The sequence below is a fragment of the Colias eurytheme genome, chromosome 8, assembly GCF_061535395.1.
Source record: "Colias eurytheme isolate Ceu_HAF_F1 chromosome 8, ilColEury1 Martin Lab GWU primary, whole genome shotgun sequence".
Classification (NCBI taxonomy): domain Eukaryota; kingdom Metazoa; phylum Arthropoda; class Insecta; order Lepidoptera; family Pieridae; genus Colias; species Colias eurytheme.
Genome location: NC_142987.1, coordinates 1,234,968 through 1,248,081, shown reverse-complemented (window position 1 = coordinate 1,248,081; position 13,114 = coordinate 1,234,968). Strand labels below are relative to the sequence as shown.

At 32.4% G+C, this 13,114-nt stretch overlaps 1 protein-coding gene across 1 annotated transcript in view; it reads left to right on the top strand.

Moving 5' to 3' along the window:
* The first annotated feature begins 5,879 nt into the window (after positions 1–5,879).
* Positions 5,880–13,114, top strand: part of LOC149906262 (uncharacterized) — a 32,413-nt gene continuing 25,178 nt past the window's right edge. The window contains exon 1 of the mRNA XM_090104500.1: positions 5,880–6,055. The gene's annotated coding sequence lies outside the window, so the exon portion shown is untranslated. The remainder of the gene's footprint in view (positions 6,056–13,114) is intronic.

Here is a 13,114-nt window from a genome sequence, read left to right as displayed (position 1 = left end):
AGACGTAACCGCTTAAATGGATTTCATTATAGTACAAAGGTTTCGTGCCTAGGAAATTATGGCTGCGTTGCATCAAATTGTTTATTTTGACTTTTGTATGTGTTTATTCGGTTTCGGTGACTTCAATTAGTAAATATTGAATAGGTACATTTTTGAGCACCTAAAGACCTACCTTGTATTAAATACTAGGCACAGCAGTGAGCAGAGACACATCAAAAAATAATTACGTCTTACTGGGTCTATATCTTTTTTAACAGGTATTGGAACTAGAAGATAAATTATGGAATCGAAAGGTCAATTTTCTATTAAAACAATCCGAATATTAAAAGGTTCATCTAATGCCACTGTTATTGTAGCTTAGACTAGCTGTTCCCCGCGGTTTCACCCGCATTGCTCCGCTCCTGTTGGTCTTAGCGTGATGATACATAGCCTATAACCTTCCTCGATAAATGGGCTATCTAACACCGAAAGAATTTTTCAAATCGGACCAGTAGTTTCTGAGATTAGCGCGTTCAAACAAACAAACAAACTCTTCAGCTTTATAATATTAGTATAGATTAAAAAATAATTTAACAAACTCACAAACATTCAAGTCCTACCCCGTTTACATATTATTGTAAATAATGTAAACAAATATAACTCAGCGCCTTTCAAAATAAACCCCTATTTTAAGGTTTATCTTTATACAAATGTATACAGGTTATCCCTAGCTATGTAACATAAGGCACCAAATGTAACTTTTTGGGACGTGAGACCGACATTACTGGTCCATTTATACACGAAAAATACAGAAAATATTATACTTTTCAAGCATAATATTATAGAACGTATGCCCTTTTATTTAGAGATACGAAAGAGCAAATTTTCGTTATTTATAAGTCTGTCTGATATTACAAGGAATTCGCTTTCTAATTATTATCGTTCTCTAAAACCTTAATTAAATGATAATGGGGAAAACGTAATAATACGTTATAAGTAGACATGCTGAATATACATTGATAGTTTCTAAAATAAGTAAAAATATCTTTCACAAAAAGCATAAACCTTTAAAAAGTAAAAATTAGTAATGATTTGCATTATCTGCACTCTGTTTGAACTTTTTTCTCTAAACAAATGTCAAATTACAATGCTATTTGTAAGGCTCGTTCGAAAGTTATTAGCATACATACATTGCATGCGACTTTTAGTATTTTTATGTACTAAAATAAATTACTATTTAATAACATATAAATAATAAATAAATCAATAAATATTAGAGGACATTATTACACAAATCGACCTAGTCCCACAGTAAGCTCAATTAAGGCTTGTGTTGTGGGTACTAGGCGACGATAAATATAATATTTAATAAATACATATATAAATAATAACACCCAGACCCAAGAACAAATAATTGAGTTCATCACACAATTATTTGCCCTGACCGGGGATCGAACCCGGGACCGTCGGCTCAGTAGGCAATTACTTTACCACTGCGCCAACCGCGTCGTCAATATAATATATTTCCAGTATATTATCTGTAAAGATGAACATATATTAATAGCTCAATAAACATGTTCATTGATTACATAGATATTGATTTATCGTGGGAATCGCACAGTATTACATGTAACATTAATTTGAAATGTACTAATAAATCATTTAATATGTGAAATATAATTTTATTAATTACTTTTCAATATTATTATTAAATCTACATTTACTTTTTATAAATATTCATTCACATAAAAGTAATCGTGAGGAAACCGACATGTCTTAGAATCAAAAGTTCGACGACATGTGACATCCGCCAACCCGCACTTGGCCAAGTTGGTGGATTATGGCCTACTCTCATAGGAGACCCGTGTCCCAGCAGTGGGAACGTTTTGGCTGATGATGATGATGATAAAAATAAAACGTATTCGTAAATAAAAACCTGTCTCTATGCTAATATTTTATAGAGTTAACATTTTTGTGAATTTGTTGGTTTATAATAAGTAATTTACGGAAGAATCTAATTAAATTATTTGGCCTTTAAAACGGAAGAGGCAGGCGTTTCAGATAGTACAATCTATGAATCTAAAAAAATATCTGAAAATTTAATATTAAATACGTAACCAGAAATTAAAAAAAAAAAACAGAATATTTTAAAATTCCATTAACAGATATCTTCTGATCTTTAATAATCAAATATATATTAATTATTCACCTCTTTTGAAAGCATTGATAATTAGTAAACACAATGTACAAACAAATTTATAATTTATAGAGCTTTTAAAAGCTAAAAACCTTGGCCTGTAGGTAACTCTTCGTATTGGATGGAATCCAAACTGAAATGCACTTCCGAGAAGTCTAGGTTTAAACTTTGATACTAGAAGATACATATATGCTCTATAGTTCTATGTACTGTTCATGTGTGTAGTTGTGTTTATTGTTTTTAGTGTTGTCAGTGTGTGTATCTTGAGTGTGTATGTGTGTGTTAAAAAATGGTCCTTTCTTTATTTTCTCATTATGATCCTTGCTTAGTGTAGTTTAATTTTACTAAAGTAAATTTTCAGAGTGAAATGGCAATACGATTTCGGGTCAAAGTTACATTCTAGTAGCTTTTGTTAAAATGAGGACAGCAATAAAAGAAATACATACTGTTAGACCCTGTTATTTTCGTTTATTCTATCGTTCTTTTAATAACGTTATTTGCATAAATCCCTTCGTCCCTCCCACTTTGGTTTTATACATTTTTCATACCTAAGTTCCCATACATTAACTTTACAGGGCAAACCGTATAAAAAACATGTATCTACCTCTGACATTACACACTAGAATTGCATCGAGGTACGTGGGAACTAAGTCTAGACTTAGGTTTTATGGGCAAATAACATGGAGCTGGAGTTTTAAAATAAATAAATAAATTGTGTTTATTTTTTTTTGTTTATTTTTCTATGTAGAGTCGTGTGTAGAGAAGAAGAGATAAGAGAGCTTTTTCAATTTTTTCTTAAATTTCTATAGATAGGTATTGTATTAATTAATTATTCTTCATATGGAGGTAAGGTAAAATAATAAGATTAATTAAAGTGTAATTCAGAATAAGTGCCTTTTGTGAATTTAATTGTTTTAAAATTCCATTTGTACTTTTTTTAAAGCAAAGCTTCCACCAATATGGCTAAGCTAGCAGCTAGACGAAAACGTCGGTTGTTAATTTATTTTTATTGTAATTACAATGTTAAATATATCCCACTCCATGTTAACGATCATATTCAAACGAAATGTCAGCTGATTTAGTTCAAATTTGTTAGCTAAAATCACTTGTTAGGTCTAAGAACATCTTCGTGTTATTTGGACAAAATTAATCCCATTTGTATTGTGAGATATGGGTTTTATTTATATTAAGGTCTATTTTATTTGTAGTTAGCAGGATTGACTTCAGATAAAGTATTTTTTTTACCTAAATGTTAAACATGTTATTAGGTAAGTATTGTGAGATTTACTTTTAAATCAAATTCGATCGATGATGTAGAGTAAATCTTTTACTTATATCAAGCTCGTAGTATATTACCTACTCTATCACACAAAAACTTCTAAACGGACATGAAATTTGTTAAAGATAGATTATATTATACGGTATTCACTATGTATTCACTTTTTATGTATATGTATCTATACTAATATTATAAAGCTGAAGAGTTTGTTTGTTTAAACGCGCTAATCTCGGGAACTACTGGTCCGATTTCATAAATTCATTCGGTGTTAGATAGCTCATTTATCGAGGAACGCTATAGGCTATTATCATCACGTTACGACCCACAGGAGTAGAGCCACGGGGGTGAAACCGCGCGGAGAATTGGGATATAATTTTAGTAAGTTAATGTAGGTAAATGTTTTTTATATTCTGATTATATTCTGTTACTGTGCCTTCTATAGATAAATAAAAAAATAATGAACTATGACTAATCTATAATATTAAAATGAATCCCAAAATGTGTTGGTAAGCGCATAACTTGAGAACGGCTGAACCGATTTCGTTAATTCTTTTTTTATTATATTCCTTGAAGTACGAGGATAGTTTTTACGTAGAGAAAACGTAAATATGAACCACGGGCGAAGCCGGGGCGGACTGCTAGTCTATAATATAAAAATGAATCCCAAAATATGTTGGTAAGCGCATAACTTGAGAACGGCTGAACCGATTTCGATAATTTTTTTTAAATTATATTCCTTGAAGTAAGAGGATGGTTCTTATGTAGAGAAAACGTAAATATGTACCACGGGCGAAGCCGGGGCGGACCGCTAGTAATGAATAAACTCGTACTAATGTCATAGATTATTTAGTTATAAAGCACTACATTATTTAGTTTCAAATGTAACTAATAAGTCGCTGCAGATTTGTTACAAATGTCAGCTTGTTTCAGCGCGAATCTATGCACTGTTAAACATTTATAGAGCGAATTACATTATTTGATACTTATTATTTATTTATTTATTTTAGGTACTTAATAGACAACAAATGCATATAATTTTTTAGCATAACATTTAATTAAGCTGTACCAGTTCTGTTTCTTATTTGATAAATCTTAAATTTAAAACATTTCGAGACGTAAGAGCGTCATAATTTAAATTGTCTTTTTTATTAATAAAATACATTTTTCACCAACCAAACAGGCTTATGGAAAATAATCAGAAAATCGACATGTTAAAATAATAACGGTCAACTCTAAAATAATGTAGTGAGTTAGAAAACCCTCATAAGATAATGATAAATAGATGCCAGTTATTCGACTTACTTTTGGAACGTAAACTTCATTTATATTGGAAAGTCCCCATAGATTTGACCGTTACATATGAAAAACCCATTTTTTAAGGTAACTAACTGTACATTTCTCCTCCTAATAATTAGTTTCGTTTGCAATCTACAAAAAGTGTCTATCAATTTGATTATATAATATGAATTTGAATTAATAATTGTGAATCATCAGTCATTAACGCTACAAATATACAATCAATATATGTTTTCTATTGCTCATTGATTAGGAACAAAGGATCATTTGATAATAAAGTAAGTACTATAGTAAATTGTAGAAGCCAAATACTTATTAGTATAATATATATAATAGTACATAATATTATGTGGATATCGCGGTGTACCCACCGCAAGCACGTAGGTATATAAAAACATAAACATACATACTTATATAAAAACATAAACTCAAACTCAAACATTTATTTATTCATTTAGACTTCTTCTAGAAGCACTACTAGACTATTTTAACATTTACCACCGTTTCGGAAAGCAGTATCTATGGAGAAGAACCGGCAAGAAACTGCATACCTAGTTGCTGATTTAAAATCATGTCAATATTACTACACATTCTTCTGTAGCTTTTAAACATTATATTTATTACTTAAATACGATACTCCAATAAACACACTTACACTAATGAACACACCAAATAAAAACAAAAACAACGTATCGATATCATTCGACGAAATAATTACCAAATACCGTTAGCAACGCTCTACATTTTAATGTAATCCTTAACCAGGCTTCAGTGCCAATTCTGTATCAACTTTTAATTGTACTTTTTGGAAAGTAAAAAATAAAATCGCGCTGTAACAATACATTGATGTATAAATTACTGGATTTGCGATTCGAAAATTAAACCACATAACTTTGATATTTGAAACGAGTTCTATTCGCAGTACATACGTCTTCCAGTTATGACGTTTTTATTAAAAAATATATTCAACTGATATTTACCTCACAGCCACACAAGGTCAGCGTAAATTTTTGTACAAAAGTGCATCTAGATATTTATATCAGTGCACGACCATTAAAATTAAGTCGATCGAAAGCATCAACAAATATTACTCCCGCCATAGCCGACAAAGCCAACGCGCACCTCACTACCGAGTACCGGCCATTCATTACAAACATCCAACGCGAATCGCAATGCAGTCGCGGCACTAGCAATTCCAAATTCAAAATTATCAAAACCGCGCGCCCGCGTTTTTCAATTTTGACAACTGTCAATTTGCGCGCGACCAGTTCTTGTGTTTTTTTTTCAGTATTTATACAGCCAAGGTGAGTGTTTTTTTTTTAATTATGTACTTATAAAAAGTATTGATTGTGATTAAATAAGCTACTGCATCCATTCTCTAAAAAAATATAGAAGTAAGTTTTAAATGAATAAAACATATCTATTATTCAATGAATTGATTGACGAAATATATTATTATGTTACATCAACTTTAGACTCTTGAGTGTGCAATAAATCGATATTTACTACTCAATCGTGAAATTTACACACGTCTTGTCATAAAACCTTTTTCCCACGAAAGGTTTTGAAACTTTCCCTCCAAAGGGTATTCTGATTGTTAGTGAAATACAAAGTCGTGTGTTATAAATTACAAGTCCCTTATTTTGTTTAGATTTATGAAGGTTTGGGACGAACATTAAATATACTGATTTATTGTCATAGTTTTATTAGGAACCCGGCGAAAGGATATTAATATTTTCGAATTATTGTTTTCCGATATTTAATACGTGTACAACATTTATTGGGGTTTTTATTGAAACTTTATCTCATATCACTATCACTTGATTGCACAGATTTATTTATAACTTACATACCTATTTATATACTGATATCTCAAAATGCGGAATCTTTTGAGATTTTCCAACAAAAAATGTAAATAATGCAATTTTTATATTTAAATGCCGCTATGTACACTGAATTTGATAAAATACAAGAAATATAGTTTATTTACCTTAAAATGTATTTGTAATGTAGAAATATACAAATCTGAAAAAATAAGAAACAATAGCCTGTTATTCAACGAATTCGTTGAGAGCAAGATAATACATATCTCGAGATGACAGCTAAGTACTAGAAAGCTGTGGCCTTTGACCCTAAGTCTAGAAAGTTAACTAACCATAAGTGGAGCTTGAATGTAAGGGGTTTTATCTCTACATTTTTTTTTTTATTTTGACATAATGGCTGAAAAGGTTGTGTGGTCATGGAAATCGGGGGTCAATCTTAATTTTTTCGCGACCGGAATAGGAGCGACATTCCATATTTTTAGAGAAAACAGTTTACCTTACTTACCTAAAAATTAGAAAAAATAGGACACGGTTTTTGCTATGCAAAATTAAACTTAGATGCATCGCACACGCATAACATATTTATATGTATCTACATAGGAGCTAATGATTTATTCACAAAAAAAACATAATTCATTAATATTATAATTATGTATATTGTGTATTACACAATTTTTCTTCACAGCACACGCCAATTTCTGATTATTATCTATGCACAGACAAAAAAGAATAAGTAATAAATTGTAAAGTTTACGCCAAGAAATGTCAAACCATCTGAACACGTTTCAAGGTTATCTTGTTAAAATTAAAATTGTACTAAAATTTCATTTTTTTACACGATTTTAAAACAGTCACTAGGCAGCACTTCCGTATGGAAATAAACCAAAGTTATTTTCTACTAGCGGTCCGCCCCGGCTTCGCCCGTGGTACATATTTACGTTTTCTCTACGTAAAAACCATCCTCGTACTTCAAGGAATATAATAAAAAAAGAATTATCGAAATCGGTTCAGCCGTTCTCGAGTTATGCGCTTACCAACACATTTTGCGATTCATTTTTATATATAAGATAAGATTCTATATGTAAATATGTATATAATATTAAGTAAAGGATTAACTTTATTCAATACCAACTTGCATCGGCCTTCTGAAGTTTATCACGACTACTATATGCTACTGTTTTATCCTCCTCATAAAAAAATACATTAAAATGATACGAGTAAATTTTGACCAACAGACACATACCTTTGCCTCGCGTTTTCAGCCCACATAGCAACTACGATTAAAAACTTCCAACCACTATTTTAACACTTATTTGTTGATGAACAAATAAAACCTCTAGGTCTTCGAAAATTTTATCTCGATCGGTGCTGTGGTTAAGCCGGAGAATCGTAACTGACAGACAGACTTCCTTATTTTTGCTTTAGTTGTGAAAGGATCTACAATGAAAGCTGATGTAAAATGCATACAAACTGCCAAAGGGCTTTTCGATCTTTTGATCTTTGATCTATCGACTTTCAAAGATGTCGGTCAAAGTGAATTGTATTGGAGATGTGAGGTACATACTATACGGTATTGTTTGTACGTTTCGAATTTGAACTATTGAGTTTCTTGCCGAAGGATCTCGAATCCATGAAAAACCTAGCAAAATATAAACGTACGTTTAACTTGCGAATCGGGTTCCTACATACTCGAAAAAAAGTATCTTATATATGCTTATTCAGACTACATTTCAAAGATTTGTGCAAAATTTAATCGAAATCAGAAAGAGAAGAATTATGAATAGTCGTTTCAGCATACATCTTAAATTCAAATTATTATTTTATTAGACGTTTGCTATATAAGATTATAATATAAAATTGACTTCCCACTTATAACAGCGTTCATAAATAAAAAAAGTTTTAACTTAACTTTCGATGGAACCACTGAAACAAGAACCGATAAATATGCTCCAATTTTCGCGCCCTGACGCAACACCGGTTCGAACCGGTTCCCACCGGTATCGGACCTGTCGTTGACATTCATGATAAATCACTCGCTCATTTTATTATTTTCGTAAATACCTGAGTGACGTTATGAGTACAAGAATAGTAAAGAAATACGAAACTACATTGGTTGGTGTTGGTCAAAAATATTCTTAACCCAAGTCCAAATATCAAACATTATTGAAAGAAAAACATGCACCAAAGGGAACAATTTATTGAGCGCCCTTATCACATAATTACGTGGTTAATAAAATAAAGACAGCTATTTTCTATATTTAGTTACTAGCGGTGCGCTCCGGCTTCGCCCGTGGTGTATATTTCGCAATAAAAGGTCTATGTTCTTTCTCAGGGTCTAAAGATTGTCTGTGCCAAATTTCATCAAAATCGGTCCAGCAGTTTTTGCGTGAAAACCATACATACATACAAACCTTTCCTCTTTATAATATTAAGTATAGAAAATACAAGCATTCATCTATTAAATATTCTTTACGTATATAAATGGAAATCGTCCCACTATATCAGCCAATATATTGATGATAATTTTGGATATAATATTAAATAGTTTCTCTCCCACTCACTTGTCTTGCGCTATTTTAACTTTACTTTTAAAATAATTTTGACATTTCTTTCACCAATATAGAAAACTGACTTAGCCTACATATACTTTTTCCACTTTTTTGACCGCCTCCTTGGTACAGTGGTTGACGCGTGAGCGTAGAACCGAGGGGTCATGGGTTCTATTCCCAGTGGAGACGAAGAAAAAAAAATGTCTCGGTCTGGCAGGACACAGATGGCTGATCACCTACTTGTCCCTAAAGAAAATCGATCAGTGAAACAGATGTATGAATAATGCATCTGCCCCTTACCCCACTACGGGGACATGGGACTTCACTATACTTTTTAGTTTTTAGACCTTCGATCAACCCTGAAGAAGACGGGACACCCGACAATCAGCTTGTATAGAAGTTAGAACAACTTAGCTCTAGCTGTATCCCGCGGTTTTACCCGCATTGCTCCGCTTCTGTTGGCGTGATTATATACCCTATAGCTTTCCTCGATAAATGGCCTACCTAACACCTAAAGATTTTTTTTCAAATCGGACCAGTAGTTCCTGAGTTTAGCGCGTTCAAACAAACAAACAAACTCTTCAGCTTTATAATATTAGTATAGATGTGGCAGTAAGAATACACAAGGTGATAGAATATAGTAACTTTTTATTACTCAAGAATCGACTCCCACTACAGAAGTTGCATTAGCTTACTCACTCAACATGATTCACTAAATGTCCTTCATGACAAAGAAAGTAATAATAATTATCATTACTCATAGATACATTGTTAAGTAAATACCACATCTTTTAGCTTAACAATCGCGGTTCATTATAGTAACGATGGTAAAATCGTTGAGGTTAGAATATAAGTCACTGCTTAGTCAATGCATGGTCAATGCCATAATCATATAGGGAAATTATTAATTTATTTATTGTACGAATTGTATTGTAGTCACACTAGTATAATATATACAAAAAGATATAAAAACATAATAGTTATGATAAATAGTTATTAAATATGATTAGTTTTTCTTGCAAATAATATCTACTCACATAATATGACAACAACCCTTTAAAACTGTTTTCTAAAAGAACAAATTTTGAAGTGAAAACTTCTTTAGCGGCGTTGAGCACTTTTTCTGTAATGGGTATAAAATCTTAAACTCGCTTCAGGACCTGATCGAAAAAGCGTAAGACGGATGGATAATATCAAACATGCTCAACCGGCATTCCCGGAGTGCAACCCGTCTTTTTTCTTCTCTTCTACGTTCCTAATGCATATTCAAACCTGAGAATCTGCAATTTTTTCTCCAACTGATCAAAAAAGAGGCAAAACTATAAATAAACTATGTCTAATACTAGACATATTCCATACAAAGATAATATTATAGTAAGGTTGACCTTAATAACGTAACGTCAAAGGTCTGATTTTCGTTTTAGATAAATCGTTGGAGTGTCGTTTAATTAATAGTGATTTAGGGGCCAATATTCGCAACCCTTTTGAGATTTATACCTAAACCTAGAGACCGTATAAACTCCGCTTTGGCGTAAAAATAAGCCTGTAATCCAAATAAGAGGTTAAGTTTTCTTAATAGCGAAAAGTAACAACCGTCACCTATATTAATTCTTATTATGGTGATTATGGTATTAATTCGATTACTAAAAGCACAGATAATATACCTAATACTATACTAGCTTAAAGTTTTATTTTTAATACTAGCTAATACATAGTCCAAAAAATGCAATCTCAAATTATTAGACGATACACAAATTCTAAACTATTAATATCTATCTAACTAATTTTGATAATCATTATACATATTTACCACTGAAATATAATGCCTATAGCCTATAGATATTTGGCATGATGGCAGACAGAGATGATTTTGAGTAACATTTTGTTTTGCAATACTTCAAATTATAATAATTTAATTTAATACAAATTTACCCTTATTATTAGTATCCAGGTTATTTAAAAAATACGCTGTTTAAAAAACACACAGTAAAAAAAACCTAATACATTTCTCTTTATATAATCTAATAATGTCCGCTATTAGATCTTAATTGAACAAGCTTGAAGCTTTTTAAAAGCCAGCTCCGATAAATCTTATTAGATCGATCACTACACAATTAAATGGTCGGTTGAATTAAAATCAATACATGAAAGTGGATATAAATACACTTCAGTTTAAATGAGATTTTCTTTAAATTCTTGTAGGGAAAAGCGAAAGAATTTATCCTACACGTAAACTTTGTAAATCACACGTATCAAGCACGTATCATTAAAATTAGTAGCAAATAATATGCAAAATGTAAAAGGAAATGTGCGATTCTTTTTAATCATCAATAAGGATTTTTATAAATACTTATAAATTAATGCAAATAAATTTTAAACCAGTTATGAATAATTAATTATAGCCATAACTACTTAGTTGTGTTGCTTTTATTCCTCAAAAATCTTCCATTATATTAAGAAGTAATAGTAGGTTTATAAATATACAGTACGATTTTTTTAGAAATAACAATATGCCTGTATCTATCTCTCTTTTAAGAACAGTTTCCTTAAGGAAGTATTCCTATTGTACCTACTATTGATAATGCAGTAACCCAAAAAGATCGGAAAGAAATCACATTCATCTTATAAAAAACAACCTATCCAAATGCACAAAGGAGGTCACAATAACAGACATACAGACAAACTATTTGATCACTTCTATTCGGCGGATGTAAGACAGCCTCGGGTCAATGCACTCAAATTACTATGAGGCTATGAAAATGGCGAATTTCAGTATGTTAGATAATATCAAGCTTGAATTGAGGTAATAAAATTAATGTAAAGAAAATGTGTACCCCCCAATTGTTAGTAGCATTGGTTCATATAATTAGTTTAATAACTAGCATATTTGTTTTAATAAGTTACTTTTAAGAATGTCGTTATGAAATTTGATCAAACCTATATATATTGGAAAGGCGTGAGTTCATACTTAGTCTTTACAGTAAAATTCCGAATTCCAGGATGTTACAGAATAGTTTCACTTAGCATTACATTTATCAAAACGAAGAACTTTAGAATTTCTAAATATAAAACACCGCTAATCTAATTGTTGACTTTATGAAATTAAATTACTTACAAACGGGGGTTTCCCTAGGATATAATGAGTCTACAGACACCCAGCTGACCCTGCGGGCCCTTGTAGAGACTATGGTCACTGGCGACACTGACCGTGCATGGAAGACCGTCGTCACTTTCTGTGCGACGGTTATGAAAAGAAAAGAGGACGCCGAGAGGGCCCGAGAGAACGACCCAGCGGCGGATCCTCTACGTCGGCGCAGACCCGGCAGGCGTAGGCGTCTTTATGACCAGCGCCAGCCGTAAACTACCTTAGAGAAAAAGCGCGGGGGGAGGTTTCCGTAGGTACGCGCATATTATAGTTATGCACGCGGCAAGGAAACCGGAGCCCCCCGCGGCGTAAGGTGGTTAGATCCGGAAATGGAACGACGATATTATTTAATATCGTCGCCCATTGGCACTCCTGGATCTCGAAGGGCCGCCAAGAAGCGGCAGTCGCCACAGACGGCGGGGGTACAAGGCCTGGCTGTTAACCCCCGCCGTTCAAGAGGATAGACGGCAACCGTTGGGTTTTAGTGGGTATGGCTTCGTGCGAGTCCCACATACCCCCTTGGACAGTAAAACTGTCGAGGGGGATGCGTAAAGGCATTTCCCAACGTAAAAAAAAAAAAAAAAAAAAAAAAAAGGATATAATGAGTCTCCTTGAGTGTCAGAGCAAATATTATTGTCACATATTTATTTACAATAGGTTATGTTGTTAACAAAGTTGTGAATTGTGCGTGCCATCCTCCTAATTCATTTGTAGGTGTACTCGAACACAGGTTGTTTCTATATTTTATATTCGTATTATTATACGAGTGTGTGTGAGTTTTTGATAATTTACAGATTGCTCTGAAATTGCAAAGGTTCATGTTATTCTACGTTTTATCACAGTTTA